Here is a 17557-nt window from a genome sequence, read left to right on the forward strand (position 1 = left end):
TTCTGTAAATGCGCAGAGACGATAATGTGCATGTGCAACCCTCCCAGCGAATGCCTTCTGTGAGATTTCCACTCACCGGAGCATTTGCTGTCTGGACTGACAAGGATAATTTTGGGGTGAGCATTTGGCGTTTCATGGGCGGACCTCAGCAGACGCAGAAGTGCCCCTGCCTGCTTGGGGCAGTCGGATGATGTCAGAGCCCGCCTTCAATTCGACCATCACCGCTCAACTGAAAAGTTAGTCCTGGTTTACTTTTTACAGCAAACAGAGGAAAAAAAATCATTCAATATTCGGGCGCATGAGAGCAGATGTGTAAGCATATACATCCGTTCATAGAGTAGCGAGGGGCGGTGGTAACCTTCCAGGCAGCATCTGAATCGGGCCCAATGTCAGCTAACTGTTGCTGCTTTCTTATTGGCAAAAATGATTTGAACCCATTTGTGTCACATGGTTTAAAATTTTGGATAAAACATTGCATTTTTGAGTCATGTTTCAACTTTAACACACAAATAAGTCTATTCATTTTACCACATGGCTGCTTGGCTTTGTAAAACAAAAGCATTCCTATAGGATATTATTTGCAATTACAGGTTCATTAAGAACCAATAATTGAATTGAAATAACTTCAGTATTAAAGTTTAATGGAGAAATTCAATTAAGGGCAGGAAATTGGAAAAACTCTGCACAGTATTTTCCTGCAGCAAATGGGTTTTGCTATTCAATAAGAGGACAGAAAATGAGATGCAGAGATTCTTTAGAAAATCAACAGATTTTTTTTTATTGTATTTAAGCACCCCCCAAAGCATGTCAGATTTATTTTTAAACTAGATTAAAAGCCTGACAGTTTAGCCCCCATCTTCTCCTTCCTCCTATTTCTGTCTTCACAGCTCTCGCTGTCCATAGCCAGAAAGTTTGAAATATCATTTTGATTTCATTTTCTGTTAAGGAGAATTTGGTCCTTCGAGTGGCCTCTAGTGGCCACTAGGTGAAGAGGATTTAGGTGGGTATTTACTGCTGGATTCCGACAGTTGAAACGTCCTGACAGTCGGAATCCTTTCCAGTTTTTGGCCAGCTCAACAATTTACCGGCAGAAATACATGTAAAGTAATCCGCCTGCGCTCACCACGCTTCGGGCTCGGTAGCTCGCTGCGCTTGCCACACTATATAAAATCAACTCCATGCGTAGTTGGAGAGTGGGGTTATGAAAGCACCCATGGGTGACTATACAATAAAAAATCTGGTCTTTACAATGAAAAAAAATCGCATCGCATGCCTTAAGTAGTGACATGCAATGATAAAATCGGGCGCCCAGATAATACACAAGTACCGGACTGACAAAAAGGAGGCGTGTTGGCGAAATAGGATGTGGATTGTCGAGATCCGGCTGTGAACTTGACAATCCAAGCTTTAAATCCTACAAAACAGATCCGGCTGGCTTGAAAGTAGAGTTCCACCTTAAATGCAGTCGGAAAGGACAGCAGTGAACAGGCGCCCGCCGCCATTTCCCCTGTTGGAAATAGCGGTGGGGGATTGAATACCCCTTTAAGCCTTTTTTTTATATAGAGATAGTTATATTTAAAAGAACTTAAAAAATAAAAAGTTACAGGGACTTGCTCTAGCACCCCTCCTGAAGACTAAGCAATTGGTTTTAATTAGTCTGTGTGTCTTCTCCTACATCCAGAGACAAACCCGAAAGTCATCTTCCCCGAGCCGACACATAAGCAAATGCTTCTTAATCGCATCAGATTCATTTAGAATATGCTCCCACTAAAATGAAAGTTTTCAACTTTGTTAGCCTGCTTTAGATACACTTAAATAAAATATTTAGAAAAATTAATAAGTAAAAATAAAAAGGATCTTTTCAGTAAGACCAAAACAACTAGGAAAACATGTATTGCCGCATTTAGTAAATTATCTCTATTTCATATGCACTTAGATTGCAATAGAAAGCATCTTCAAAAACGGATTATAAATGTGCTCTATAGAAAGGCAAAACTAGCTATGGCACTACCTAGCAATAGAAGGATTGGCTGTAATGAGTCCATTCAAGTATTTATAGCCCTGACCTTTAACTGGTAAACAAAGATTTAAAGTAGCACTTTTCATTTGCACATGTAAACCTTTATTTACGTTCAGCTTGGCATTATGTTTCAGCATAAGAATACACAACCATGCCTGAAAAATGCAAACTATTGTTCTTTTTGAATACATACTGTTCTACTTCAGGTTTATTTACGGTCATAAAGTTTCAACATTTATGTCTTGCCTTCGTTAAAAGATAAGCGGATACACGTAAAATTGGGTACATGCTATGCAAATTTATGGTTGTTTGATTTGACAAATTGTTGGATTTCTGCCTAATTTAAATACGTGAAGACCTACCTTTCATAGTTGGTAGCGTACACACTGTACGAATTGTTCTAAAGTTGTTAATGACATTTTCCAAATGGAGTGTCATGTATAGACGACAGGACATTGCTAGCGAGCTGCAGGAGCGCACATCGCTAGCCATATCGTGCGTAAACATTGAATGATGTTAAGAAATAAGAAATTCAAGGAATTAGTTGAAGACATTGGGTGAGATTTAATAGGATGAGAGATTCAGAAAGTGAGAGATTTGGGAAGAAATCTCCAGTTTTTTTAAAGCGGCAATCATTTACACTTCAAAATCAAACTGGTTTTGCAGTGTAAATGATTGCCGATTTAAAAAAACTGGAGATTTGTTACCAAATCTCTCACTTTCTGAATCTCTCATCCTATTAAATCGCACATATAATATAGTTTGCACATCAAATAGTGTGTACTCAGCAATAGATATCGGTCACCAAGACTTTGCTGAAAATCTTTCATTATAAGGCTATCCACATAATGTGTTGGCTTCGAATTCCATGCTTGAGAGCAGTGACCATTTTATTCAGTACATTTCTTGGTGCCTGATTCAGAACGGATTGCTGGGCTGCGTATATTCGGAGCACAGCAATCAAGTAAATGCAGCGCCATGCCATCCTGATGGAACAAAATCCTGCCCATGGCTACGATTTCATTTGCAGCTGTGCACATAGGGAGAAATCTGTTCACCTGCGCCAATGTATACATTACCGCCATAACAAAATACACAATGGCGGTAGTGGTGGCGGTAACGTATACATTGCTGGTCTGTGCCAGAAATGTTTACGTCAATGCCTATTATTAATATACATTGCTGGGCAGCAGTGCTTAAAGTGGTCCTGGTGAGGTGGTGAAACTCACATACCCCGCCTCTCTCCCCCCATACGTCACCACCAGGTGGGTGCTAGGGTGTTCGGCACCCCACTCCAAGTTTGAAATTTATGGCCCATCCCACATACCCATGAAAAAATAATGTGGGCCACATATGAATTAAAGCTTCTGAAGGGCAGTACAATAATTTTATAGGCTTGCGTGAAGAGGTGAGTTTTCAGGGAATGCTTGAAAGTTTGGAGTCTTATGGTTTGTGGGGGGGCATGCCATAGGGTGGGTGCTGCCGATGAAAGTCCTGCAATTGTAAATTATACCTTGTAATGAGTGTGGATGAGAGACGCAGGTCTTGAGAAGACAGGAGAGATTGAGTTGGGAGATATTTTGAGATAAGTGAAGATATATATGTTGGTGTAGCTTGGTTAATTGTTTTATATGTTCCCACCTCCAGCACAGGGCTGGCAGTGTCCCACAGCGCAGTCGGGAGTCCCCGTCACCCGCTGAGCAGTGGTAAATAGACTGCTGAGGGGCATGGACAGAAGCTCACAGAGCTGCTGGCCATGCCCCCACAGTGGCATAACAAGGGTGTGGTCTCACAGCAGGGACACGATTTGTAGGCCAGGCCCACTTGCTGCCAGGCCACGCTCCTACATTTCAGGTAGAGGTCCCAGAGACTTTTCTAAAGTTGGGAGGTATGAATTAAGTCAGATCGCTTAGAAAATAGCCCTTTATCGATACATGTGTAGGTCCCACTAGAGAGATGCCAGTCATAAATATTACTCATATCAAATGTGGTCAGCAGTGAAGTTGCCCATAGCAACCAAAAGCTATCGACAAGGGTACCCTTTTCTATAGCTATTACAGCACTAAAAACACTACTCTTACAGTGCATAAACACTGAGATTTTCGCAGGGGTGGAAGGCTTTCCATAGCAGTCCGCCCCGTCACTCATCAGCTGAAATGGCAAAACAGAGCGGCTTTCAGCTCAAAATTGCCCAGTGTATATGGACCTTAGAATAAAACAGCCAATACTTGCACAGAAACAAAATAACTTCTCCAAATCTAAAGCACTGCACACATGGGGTGACTGCAACCCCATGCTGAGCGAGGTGCTTAAGCAGGGATCGATCCGCACACATTGCTGCTTATAGGTAAAACCCAGCAATCTAAGCAGGATAGACAGTGTATGCACGGTCTATCTCTGCGGGCGATGGCGTTGCATGGGACCACACATCGCCGGGGGGGGGGGGCTTACACACAGAGCGATCCGTGCTTTATTTTTAAGGGATCTAGATAGATCGATTACAATGACCAGTGTGTGGGCTCCTTAACTCTCTCGGGCACATGTTACATCTGCCCCACCTGCAGTGCAGCATGGTTTTGTCAATCTGTAAAATTTGCAGCCTTGCTTGCTAACAAGTCTGAATCAGGCCCTGTGTGTGGAGCTGAAGATCTGTACTTAAAGCAAAATTGTGGCTTTTACTCCTTCATAACTGAAATGTTGCTTTAACCCTTTGAATGCCAATGGAATAGGTGTGCAAATTGCCAAACCTTTTTATTAAACCCTTTGAGTGCCAACGTTGCTGTGAGATCCACAAATTATTTTTTTGGGTGCAATATTTAACTAAAACTTCAATTACTTGACTTGGCTGTATTTGTATTTATTTATGTTAAAAGAACAGTCGCTGTGAGAGATGCTGGAATTTTTAGCGGATATTTTGAGGATCGCTCACAGCAACGTTGTCACTCAAAGGGTTAAGTCCCTGCAGTGGTGAGCAATGTGTTTGTTATTCAATAAGTGCTCTGAATGACGCCTGTACCTGTAAATGTATGTAGCATTGTTGCTAAGCAACTTTCGGCAACTGAAATCATTTTAAAATGCCCCAGTACCACTTTATACAGATTTACCTAGTTGTTTTTTTTTGCGCTGTGCGTGAGAGAGTGTGTGTTCATATAGATCAGTAAAATATAGTGTAGGTATTCCTAGATACAGTGTATTGTAAGATTGAGAGACACACAGGATGCCATATTCACAAGCATAGCAGATGAGACAGCCATGTTGGGCACACTATGAAGGTTACACGGTGGGAGGCGAGCCATTCCAGAGGCCTATGCATAGGAAGAAAAAACATATATGGTTGTAGTATTATGCCATACTCTGCATGGAAAGATCCATGTGAATCACATATACCTATTTGAAGTTCACTGCGTAGGTCACCGATGGCAGTGTGTGCAATCAGTAGAGTTACACATTACAGGAATAGCACACGGTGGGGAACGCGTCCTCCCGACATGTTCATACCCCCACTTTCCACGTCGGTGTTGAGTTGATTTTATAAAGTGTTGCAAGCACAGCGAGCCCGAAGTGTGGCGAACGCAGCGAGCCCCGCGGAATACATGGGAAGTAATCCACGTTCGCTCGCCACGCTTCGGGCTTGGTGGCTCGCCACACTTTATAAAATCAACCCCACGCCGACGTGGATAACATCCGCTTGCCATGCTTCGAGCTGGCGTGGATAGTGGGGGTTTGAAATGAAGGCATTTGCCTGTATGTAACATGGAGCACTGACAAACTCCTCCTTTATGGTGCAGGAGATGCACTTGCGGCTGCACCCCCCCTTTGTGCTAATCCTGGCGGCAGGGTTCCGTACCCTGCCGCAATACTTACTGAGACGCTCAAGCCTCCGAGACGCTCCTGCGTCTCAGACAGATGGAGCGCCTCTCCGCCGGCACCCGCATGATCCCCTCTCCACCGGCGTCTGCCAGTGGAGAGGGGATCATGCGGGCGCCGGCGCTGTGTGAGAGGCGCTCAGTAGGCTTCCCAGGGATGCCGGGGACAGAGCTGCAGCTCCCATGGAAGTATGGTGACTACGCCAACTATGCAGGGCTGCCGCGGAGACACTATGCCTACTACGCTAGGCAGCTATTGGGCTACGCAGACAATGTAGCATAAGCTGCCGCCGTCAAACTACATAAGTACCACCCTACCTATATACCCCCCATATTCTATATACATCACACATCCTGACCCCCCCCCCACCCCCAATAATAATAATAATAATAATAATAATAATAATAAAAAAAAAAAAACAGCCTATATTGGATCATATGTTTTCCTCCATCTCCTACATGATATCAAGACACAGCCCCTGTAGCCATCACACTTGCCGCTCATAGCCCCCGAGCAGCTGATACATATACCTCAGTACCGCAAACCCCAGCATCAGACCACCAGGCCTCTGTGGTATAATGAGCACGCACTGTGACTCCCACCCACTCTCAGTGTTGACCGATATAACCGGCACTCACCTCACACACACACATACTCCCCAACTCTGAACTGGCCAGCTTAACCCTCTGAAAAAAATAATAATAATAATAATATTTTTTGGGGCACCCCAATTCTTCTACTCACCCTACTCCTCCAGTGCTGTAGCATTGCATTCACGTTCAAATATAGGGATGGCTATCGACCACCAATGTTTCATTATCAATGGCTTATGCTTGATATAGAATACTTTTGCCATCAATGGGGGGCATTCAGATTGCTAGCAATGTAGGGAAACATAGCATAAAAAAAGAAAAAATATTGGGTTAATTATTTTCCTCCAGGTGCAAGGACACAGAGCATAGTTCTGTCCCTGACATCTCTGCTGCCCCACCCCCAGGTTCTGATTGGCCCATATACCAGTCAAATAAAAAGGGATGACCATTGATGGGCAAACCATTGATGGTCATCCATTAAATAGTATTGCCATAGATGGTCACTTGCACTATCTCCATCAATAACCATGCCTATTTCAATGACAGACCCTGGCTGATAGGGGCAGCACTCTCACATTGAAGTTTAACCTGATTGGTGGATGGCTCGTGCTATTCACCAATCACCCAGCAGTAAAGCCGCAGCATGACCACGGACAGTGACAGCCACCTGAACCAGCAGTAGAATGGTGAATGGCCAGGACAAGCGCCTCAAGTCCTGCTGGAGAAAGTGCGCTATATAAGTAAAACTATTTTTTTATTACATGATTATCCCCACTATACTGTAAATCTGGGAACACCCCAAGCTATAGGATGGTACATCATTGCAACACAGAAAGGAACTATATGATCACCCATATTTTCATGACCATTGTCCGCAGGGTCTTCTCATCATTCACTGCTGGGACTCACCATAGGGTCATTTGTAGCAATAACTGCTGCCCCACGAGTTACATCCCAGGAAAATCAGAGTAGTCTTTCACATTTTTAATAGAATACTACTGGTAAACGGACCCCTTGCATGAGCACAGTGTCAGGACGAAGTGGGAGAGGGATCATATGCTCCCTCTCCTCATAATCTGCCTCCACAGGTATAAAACACCTTAAGCATTCTGACAGATACCACTGGGACCGAACTCCGAAAGGGACACTTTCAGTACATAAGGGACCTTATTCTGATTGATTTGCAAGGCTGTGAATGCACGGAGGACCAAACAAAATCAGAATAAGGTCCAAGATACAGACCACAGTTCCCATTGATAATAACATAACGATAATTATCCTTTTGCAGATTTGTCAAATTTCCAACATTCGGCTACTGCTACATAAAAAAGGATACATTAAATTATGCAGACACTGCAGTATAGGTTATGAAAAACCAGCTTCATAGATAGGGCTCATCCTATGCCTCCATTTGAACCATGACTTTCTATATATGAATTGTTAAATGGAAATGTATTAATAATGCATCACATTACTGAACTGAAAGACTTTGTCTCTTTTAGAAATTTATTTTAAAATCTAACAATACTATAGAACACAACAATAAGGAAATGAAAAAGCATTGGGATAGGCAAGCTGAATGCATTAGCAAGCACGTTAGCTGCTTACACAAGAGAAACTCCATTCTAGAAAATGTAGCTTTGCAATACTATGTGGATTCATCAATTTAAAGGACTTAAGCATATGCTTAACATAATTTACTGCACAATTAAGAAGCACATCAAATATTTAGGATTCTTTTTCCAAACAATGCCAAAAGTAAATTCAATAATAAAAAAAAAAAAACCCAGTCAAGCAGTTCGCAGGCCTGATAGGATCACATGTTGCAATGCCATCCTGGGTGGTAGGTCCTGCCCAGATCGCATTGTTCAGTATATGCGATCCCATAGTTTTTGCCATGCTTTTAGTAAAAGTATACTTCAAAACAGTTGTAACATCACATATATGAAGCCAAAATATTTTACACGTGAATAACTTTAATGCTTCATACGTAGGGTAGGGCCTTTGTGCTGAGCGATCTAGTCAAGCACAGATCACTCAGCACACAGGGCCTTATTCTAGTTCACTCTTCTGACAAAATCCTTCTTAGATGGACAAAACCATGTGCACTGCAGGGGTGCAGATGTAAAATGTGCAGGGTAAATACCGACTGCTTTATTTTTACACTGCAATATATATATATATATCTCACTTTGAAGTAAAACCCCACGCAAATCTAATTCTCTCTGCACATTTTACATATGCCCCCCCCCCCCCCCCCCCTGCAGTGCACATGGTTTTGTCCATCTAAGAAGGATTGTCAGAAAGAGTGAATGAGAATAAGGCCCTGAGGGGCAGATTTATTAAGCTCGGTGAAGTGATAAACTGTCTGGTTTTTATCACCGGCCAATCAGCTTCTACCTGTGAAGTTACAGGCCTGGTTTGAAAAATAACAGGTAGGGGTTGATTGGCCGGTGATAAAAACCAGTCACTTTATCACTTCACCGAGCTTAATAAATCTACCCCTCAGTGAGGTGTGCTGAGTGATATGTAATGGCCAGTGTACTCTGGCGAGAGAACACTGGCAATCACTAGATACATACAGGGCAGGCTTGAATGTTCTAGCCTGGCGATAGCGATGAGCGATGAGCGTGACCGCGCATTGCCATCGCTATGGGGCATACACTGGGCAATTTCTGCTTAATTTCTAACTCTAGCCAGATTGCCTAGAAATTACACTTAATTCTCCCATGTGTATGACCCATTAGTTTTAGGCAATATCACTCCATAGTCTGACAGAGTTTGGCTGCGTAAAGTGGCTGAACCCATCTAAAGTCCTGCTTTGGAAGTAAAAAAAAATCCTGTTTGGATCCCAAACATGCCGGCTTAGCGCACATTTCTTCACACACCTCAGGAGGCTGCGAGAATGTCGGTACTTGTGTATTAGCACGGCGCCTACTAAGCAATTTGCTTAGTGGGCTATTCTGCATAAGAAAATCGCATCGCATGGGCCATTTTAGTGCTTACTGATCTCTCAGCCCCGGGCCATCGCATTACATCGCATCTGCCGCAATATCGCATGCGATTTTATAGGGTGTGCGATGCCATGAAATTAGGTATACAATAATATGATTGTTTGTCCCCCAAATAGGTTTAACGCACCCCCCCCCCACACACTATTCACGCCACCCCGAAGCGTGGCGAGCCCCGTGATGGGTGGCGGAACGCGTCCTCTGACCTTTTCATTCCCCCGCTATCCACGTCGGCATGGAGTTGATTTTATATAGTGCGGCGAGCCACCGAGCCCAAAGCGTGGTGAGCGCAGCGAGTCCCACGAAGGGACGCGGAATACATGTAAAGGGGGGGGGGTGCGTTAAACCTATTTTGGGGACATACAATCATATTATTGTATAGCTAATATAATGGCATCACACACCCTGTAAAATCATACGCGATTTTGTGGGACATGCGATGCGATGGCACGGGGCTGACAGAGCAGTGAATAAATTACACACAAAAAAAATATTGCATGCCCCGCAAAATTGCATGTGATGCAATTTCCCTACGGTGCCGTACGTAGCAAAACTGGGCACCGTGATAATACACATGTACTGAAATGTCACCCCCACAATTATTGGGTATCTTAATGGAGCAACAATTCAATTGCACCGTTTTGCACACCTTAGTGATACATACAGGTAAAAAAAAGGTAATTGACCACTAACAGTACAGATTTTAAGGGATATCCAGTGGCGTCACTACACTTTCGCAGAACCCGCAGTGGCTTGGAGGAGCCAGCGCCAAAGGGAGCACCAAGCTGCTGCTGTCTGCAGCTGCTGGATGCCATTGTGCCTGTCACTCCTCTGTCTGCCTAAAAGGCAGCAGGAAGCCTCTCACTCTCCAAGACTCAGACCTGCATAGTTGAGGTGAGGTCCGTCCTGTCTCTTCCCTCCCTTCCTCCCAGCGGCAGCACAGGCAGTAACTAGGAGGGCACACAGCCTCCATCCGTCAGCACAGGCTGGTGCAGCATCCTCCCTGTTCCATCCTCTGTTTCTGAATGTCCTGCTTGTAGGGATGGCCATCGACCATCAATGATTCAAAATCATCAATGGTTTATTGCCGAGGTCGAATACGTTTGTCATCGTTGGGGGAGAACCAGATGGTTTCCCTACAATCGATAGCATAGTAGAAACAATGTTTTTCTTTTCTTCAAGCTCCCGGGACACGGAGCATAGATCCGCCCCTGACACTCGGAAGCCTCACCCCCACATTTGGTCCTCGGGCCATTCAGTCAAAGTTAATGGATAACCATTGATAGCTAAAACTATCGATGGTTATCCATCACATAGTTTCTGACTATCGATGACTGGGTGCAAAATCGCCATCGATGGTAAATGCACCGATGGCCACCCCCTACCTGCTTGTGAAGGCACTTGTCTCTTTCCCTGCACTCTGGTTACTGAGCCCTCCCCTTCTACAGGCTGCAGCACAGGAGCCTGAGAACACAAAAATAAAGGTTAACCCTTTCAAACCCTGGTTTCTACAGTGGGATGCAAGTGGGAGCAAACCAGTCAGAGTCTGTGTCATCACGTGTCAGCATATTTGTGTCAATTGTCCGGGTGTTTGTGTCATGCCTCCAGATGTCAGTGTCTGTTAGCATCAGTGTCTCTATGTGCAGTATGTGTGTCAGCGTATCCCTGTGTAGGCGTTGGTCGGTGTCCATTTGTCATTGGCTAGCTGTGTGAGCATATGTGTCTGTGTCAGTGTCCACTTGTTACCGTCCATGTTTTAGGCTCTGTCAATTTGTCAGCATCTGTCTGTGTGCCAGCATGTCAGTGTCTGTGTGTTAGCATACAGTACTTCCCATCTGTCCCAATTTTCATGGGACAGTGATTTTTGTGTGTTTGTGACTCTCCCACTGTCCCACCCAAGGGCAGCAAACTACCTCAATGGGGGGGGGGGGGGGGGCAGTTGGGAGACACCCTGTCACTATGTGCCTACGCAAAGCATCTATTCATGGGAGACAGTGGGGCTGGGGATACGCCAGAAGCTCACAGAGCGCTAAGCTCCATAGTGATGAAAACGGGAGGCATTATTCCCAATTAGCAATGCCCCCTCTCAGTGCGGTCACACCCTTTCTGGAGGTAGTCTTAATTCCTGCAGTGTAAGGGGCAGTATGGTGTGTGGCCTATAGAGTAAGGAGCATAATGGTGGGTGACATAGGGCGGAATTTAATGCCTCCCAATTCCTGTGACAGTGCAAGATGTCTGCCAAACGCGGATGTTTTTGATAAGGGGAATTAACTTACAAGGCAAAACCATGCATTGTAAGTTAATTCCCCTTAAAAAAAAAAAAAAAAATCAGAGTTCTGCGGACATCTCACACTGCCACTGAACTCTGGTGGCATATCCGCCCATAGTGTAAGGTGCATGGTATAGTGTAAGGTTAATTACGGCGGGTGGCATATAGTGTAAGGGGCATGGGGGGGGGGGGGGGGGCGCCAGAAACTTTTTTGGCTGGGGGAGCAAAATGTATAGCTATGCCACTGGGGATATCCATTTCTGAGCATAGGTGGTTAAAGCAAATTGACCAAGGTACTAATTAAGTCACTTGTGCCAAGCATGGTTATCCTTAAATCCTGGACCATTAGGGTGCCTTGAGGACAGAGTTTAGGAATCTCTTCTCTAACCATAAAAAAATACAGTATTTCTGTATACATGTATAAGGGGTGTGCAGTAAGTTTCTGGGTGGACAAAAGGTATTATATTTACAAACAAAAAAAGTTAACATTACACCATTATTACAAGCATTCACCAGAGGAGTCTATGCAAAGTTACAGGTGCTCAAACTACTTCGTAAATAAGCTGACAGTCCGAAGCAAGCATTTAGTCGACATGCTAGATGAAAGTCTCAGTTGCAAATTCTGATGATTCAAAATGAATCACACACATTTTGCGGTTGATTTGTGGCAACACAAAGTTGCAGGGGGTCGGGTCTGGACAGTACAGCGACCAAGCTGCTGGATGCATTTGGGGGCAGAAAAGCCACCACTTTTCTTGGACTTCATTGTGATGGAGAGTTCTTGGGTGGCATCTGGAAATGGCTTCCAGCACTTGCATCAGGAATCCGCTCCCATACCTGTTCCAATAGACCTGGGGTAGCCAACTCCAGTCCTCGAGAGCTACCAACAGTGCATGTTTTCAAGATCTCCTTACAGAATCACAAGTGAAGTAACTAGCTCCACCTGTTGATCATTTAAAATGTTTCAGCTAGTAATGAATGCACCTGTGCAGCAGCTAGGTTGTTTTGAAAAGGTCAGCTGTTGGTAGCTCTTAAGGACTGGAGTTGGCTACCACTGCAATGGATGGACTGCCAGTTTTGGCCACACAAAAAAAAACATCTGTTTGGTCATGCTGCACCCACATCATACATTTTGTGGTGGTGCGCCTCAAACTGCGAACTCTTTGTTCTCCCAGGTGTAAACCGTAGATCCGGGATTCAACTGCAATGTTGATCTGCCAAAGACCGAGTATGAGCGACTGCCACCAACCTGGCCAGCCAAGCCTCCTTCTGTTCTCGAGTCAGCTGATGGGACACCCAGCATGCAGAAACCTTGCTAAGGCCAAGCTTTTTGTGGATAATAAAGCAGATAAATTCTGATAAGTGGTCTATTTCTTCACTAATTGGGCAACTAGTCTTCATTCTAGTACCCTGCAGCTTCCAAAACCTGTGCCGTTCCTGCCTGGGGCATCGCTCTCTGTTGTGGTGTCTCTATTACATTGCGACCTGTATCTTAATACAGACCAGACTGTATTGGAAGCATAAAAACAGACAGCAACACCCCAAGCAGGAGTAAGGAACTGTACTGGTTTTGTAAGGAGCAGGGTGCTAGAATTAACACAACGGCAACAGTCACCCTGGTGTCTACCTCAACTATGGCTTGCACGGCAAAAAACGTTGTCCTCGGTGATGGTGGACACTGGTGACTGCAGCACTTCATCTTCCAGGACAAGACAAAGGGGGTTATTCTTATGGTCCTCCGTGCAACCGATGTTGCGTTTCTGCGCATGTGCAGACAAAGGGTGCATGCCCCTACTGCGAACATTCTGCTCGCCGGGTGCACGCACCCTACAAGGCGAGCAGGGGGCGGAGAAGGGCGGGGGGCGCCAGGCAGCCCCATTATCTTATGGGAATGCCCAGCGTTTCATGGGTGTTCCCATGAGAATGCTAGGCGTTCTCATGGTAATGAGGCAGTGACAGGGGTGCGGGGGGCTGGCAGCTGATATCACCACCCATATCCGTCCCAGCGTACATGCATATGGAAGCGACTTGAATGTCACTTTTATATGCGTGTACCTTCCACATATTTCGATGGACGCCGACCATCGTAAGATGTGGGAGGTTACCCGCAGCATACGAATGGATGTTTCTGCTAAACATTTGCAGCCTGTATGGGCAAACCGGTGCTGCAAGGGGGAATGGGGACAGCATGCCAGACATTCGCAAGGTGGGGTTTGGTGGATTTGCAAGGCTGCGAATTCGCAGCCTTGCTAATCAACCAGAATAACCCCCAAAATTCTGCAAGCCTCTCAAACACTATGGTTGGGGCAATGCAAGAAGCAGCTTGCAGTTAGTCAAAACTCTCTTACTATCACACACCGCTCTTGTAGTTGTAGAAGATCATGGCTCTCCAATGGCCTCTGTTGTACTCCATAAGAAGTTGGAGAAGGAAGTGAATATGCTGACTTCTTCAGTGTGCAGTGCTGTTTACAGTATATACATTTCTGTACCTTGACATTTCCCAAAAACTTTAGCCAAAGATGACAGTTAGATTGTGTCTACCTATGCACTGTACATCCTGAAACTTATTGAATACCCCTCATGCACTTCAGCTAAAAATGAAAAATAACCACAGGTTAATCCACTATGAAGACGCACCATTTGTAGAGTTTCCATATCTTGACAAGAGTGAAATATAGGTTTGGCACTGTATGCAACCTTGTTACAGTATACATCTCTTCGGCTCTATATTGATATTCATTTTGGGCTAAGATAGCCCGACTGCAATTTCCATCAACAGACCTGCTGCCGTGAATCCTGTTGTTTATATGTGTGCATTTATTTTCTCTTGCGTATTCCTGTTTTAGGTTTACCACATTGTGTAGCAAAAGTAAGCAACTAAAGGGGCATACACACGGGGTGATTTCAGGCCCTTTTCTAAGTGATTGGACTAGATCACTTAGAAAAAGGAGCACGGATCGCTCCATATGTATGCCCTGCAGCGATGTCGATACACGGTCCCACGCAGGGAAAGACAGTTCTTGCACTGGCTTTCCCTAGATCGTGGGGCTTTGCCTATTTATAAAAATAGGCAAAGCCCCGCTATGAGATGAGCGCTCGTGCTGCAGTCACTCAGCACAAAAAGCTGGGTCACCCCTTATGTCCGAGGCTTTACAAATCATTGCTAGCAATGTATAATAATGTACAAGCTGTGCTTACATTTCATATGTAAATAGATCTGTATTTTGTCAAATCAAAATATATTCATAACATGTGCAGAAGTATGGCTTATATTACAGTAACACTGACCATAAATACTGCACAGATATATAGAGATAGAGATAGAGATAGAGATAGAGATAGATATATATATATATATATATATATATATATAATATCGCTCTCTCTAATGGTGTGTACAGACGGTAAGATATGGCTTCCGATGTTGCCGATATAGTGAACATCGGAAGCCATATTGCAAGCTGATCCATGCTTTTTTAGGGCTTGCGCTGCCGATGCGCGCTCCCGTGTGTGCGAAAATTGCCAGTGAAATAGAGAGGGCAGGCAAGCCTATATAGTGCAGATCTGCACTATATAGTCCAAATTGTACCCCTCTAGCATGCTGTGCGATGCGAGTCCCGATGCGATCTGATCGCATCGGGACTCGCATAGCACGGCATATCGCCCCCGTGTGTGCACACCATAATCCCTGTATGGAGATACATTTAAAGAAATGTTGCACACATACGAAATTAGGAACACATTAGCCACGTTTCCCATGCATGTATAGGAGACACATGACAGGACCACGTCTAAAAAGGGACATTAAACATACAATGAATATTTATAGAGCACTCCACAAAAAGTTTACAGTAATGCCTATTCCAATTAGACTTGCCATCACCAAGGGGTTATTTTGGTTCACTCTTTCTGACAAATTCCTTCTTAAATGGACAAAACCACGTGCACTGCAGGTGGGGCAGATGTAACATGTGCAGAGACAGTTAGATTTGGGTGAGTTATTTTGTTTCTGGGCAGGAAAAATACTGACTGCTTTATTTTTATACTGCAATATAGATCTCAATTTGAAGTAAAACCAAACCCAAATCTAATTTTCTCTGCACGTTACATCTGCCCCACCTGCAGTGCACATGATTGTGTCCAAGAAGGAATTTGTCAGAAAGAGTGAACCAAAATAACCCCGCATATACCAATGCACATAAGCCACACTGCCAGTCACTTATTAAAAGCAAATTCTCATAAATGTTAACATTGTGTACTTTTGCATCAAACATACATTTTCAATGGCAAGTGGTCTATGGAGCACAAAGAGTATGAGTGGACCAATACGAACATTCACCAGCATTTGAAGCCCTCGTCTGTCTTGCAGAGCGCAGCCTTCTAACAGCCCCACTTCCTTGCTCAGCTATAGCAGTGTGAGAGGAGGTGCGCCCTCCTCCTCCTCTGTCAGTGTGTTGGTAAATAAGACAGTCACATGGACATTTCCATTTAGCAACCTTCCCCATACCCCCCGCCAGGCCTGTCTCTCAGAGCAGGCCTTGCAGTACGCGTCCAGGCTGCAGGAGGCATGTCAGGAATGTAATGTAAACAGCACACAGGACGAGTCTGACCAGCTGTCACAGCCAGCAGCACTGCCCACCACTACGCGCTGTGCAATGGCCAGGGCATCACCACAGCCGCTGCACACATGCGGGCTAGGCCGACCTAGGCAACTTCCCCAGGCAGTGCTGGGGTCTATCCTCAAACCTTACTGTCACTATTGCGTGTAATAAGAGCAGCCTGCCCCTGTAATGACGCCAGCACACTGCAGGTGCGCGCCTGTGGCGCTGTTACTGCCCCACTTAGCGGCGATCTCCGTAGTTACACAAGTGCGGCGGGTACCGGGCTGGGGGAGTTGTGTAGTAGGTGCCGGGGCTCCAGCACAGTGCGGGTCGCAGCCAGCCACATACAAGCGCACCGCCGCCGCGTCTGTATGGGAAGCAGCGCACGTATCAGGCGCAGATACGACGCTTACCCGGCCAGGTGAGAGCAGGGAGCTGACACGTACAGGCAGGGGGCAGCCTGGCGCAGGAGGATAGCAGCAGCAGGCTTTCAGGATATCCGCAGAGGCCACAGGAGCGGGGTGCGATCCCCAGTACAACTCTTATTCCTCTTGCGCATGTTTTGCTGGCTGACAAGTCGCGCTCTTCCGCGGGTATTCCTGTCACATACCCAGCCACACACACACACAGAACACACAGGCCCTGCACTTACTGAGCCCGGCCAGGCGTTACACAGTGTCCCGGGTGGCAGTGGCCATGCAGCAGCTAAAGTCACTTTCCAGCCAGATCTGCATTTGAGCTCTATGCAGTTATACACAAGAACAACCGAACCAGCTAACGGATAAGTGGCACCTGGATCCACCTATACGTAGCAGCTAGCGGCTAGCAACACTGCAACCATTGGCTTCGGCGCGGCTCGACCCTTTTTCTTGATAAGCCAATCAAAAGCTCAAGCAAGAGTCTGCCCCGCCCTCGCCACATAAGCCCCGCCCTTACAGTGTCAGCGCCTCTGGCACAGGCAGCATATGGTTAGGTTGCATGAGCGAGACAACAGCTGTACAGCAGGCAGCCAATGGGGGAGCAGACTGAGCTGCCAGCATGGGATCCCGGAGGATACAGAGCCAGCAGCAGCAGTACACACACAGTAGTCCCGTCATAAAGGCGAGCTGCTGCTGCTGCTGCTGCTGCTGCTGCTGCTGCTGCTGCTGCTGCTGCTGCTGCTGCTGCTGCTGCTGCTGCTGCTGCTGCTGCTGCTG

General features: G+C 45.5%; 1 protein-coding gene across 4 annotated transcripts in view; it reads right to left on the reverse strand.

Moving 5' to 3' along the window:
- YPEL2 (yippee like 2) overlaps window positions 1-17168 on the reverse strand; it is a 76350-nt gene extending 59182 nt beyond the window's left edge. The window contains exons 1-2 of one of the 4 annotated variants that reach the window (XM_083173773.1): window positions 17014-17162; window positions 6632-6764 (exon numbers count right to left, since the gene is read on the reverse strand). The gene's annotated coding sequence lies outside the window, so the exon portion shown is untranslated. Of the gene's footprint in view, window positions 1-6631; window positions 6765-16093; window positions 16216-16774; window positions 16914-17013 lie in introns of those variants that run through there. The other 3 variants (XM_083173772.1, XM_083173775.1, XM_083173774.1) reach the window with 3 other exon arrangements.
- Between the last annotated feature and the right edge of the window lie 389 nt (window positions 17169-17557).

The sequence above is a fragment of the Crinia signifera genome, chromosome 2 (assembly GCF_055691185.1).
Source record: "Crinia signifera chromosome 2, ASM5569118v1, whole genome shotgun sequence".
In the NCBI taxonomy this organism is placed as follows: Eukaryota; Metazoa; Chordata; class Amphibia; order Anura; family Myobatrachidae; genus Crinia; species Crinia signifera.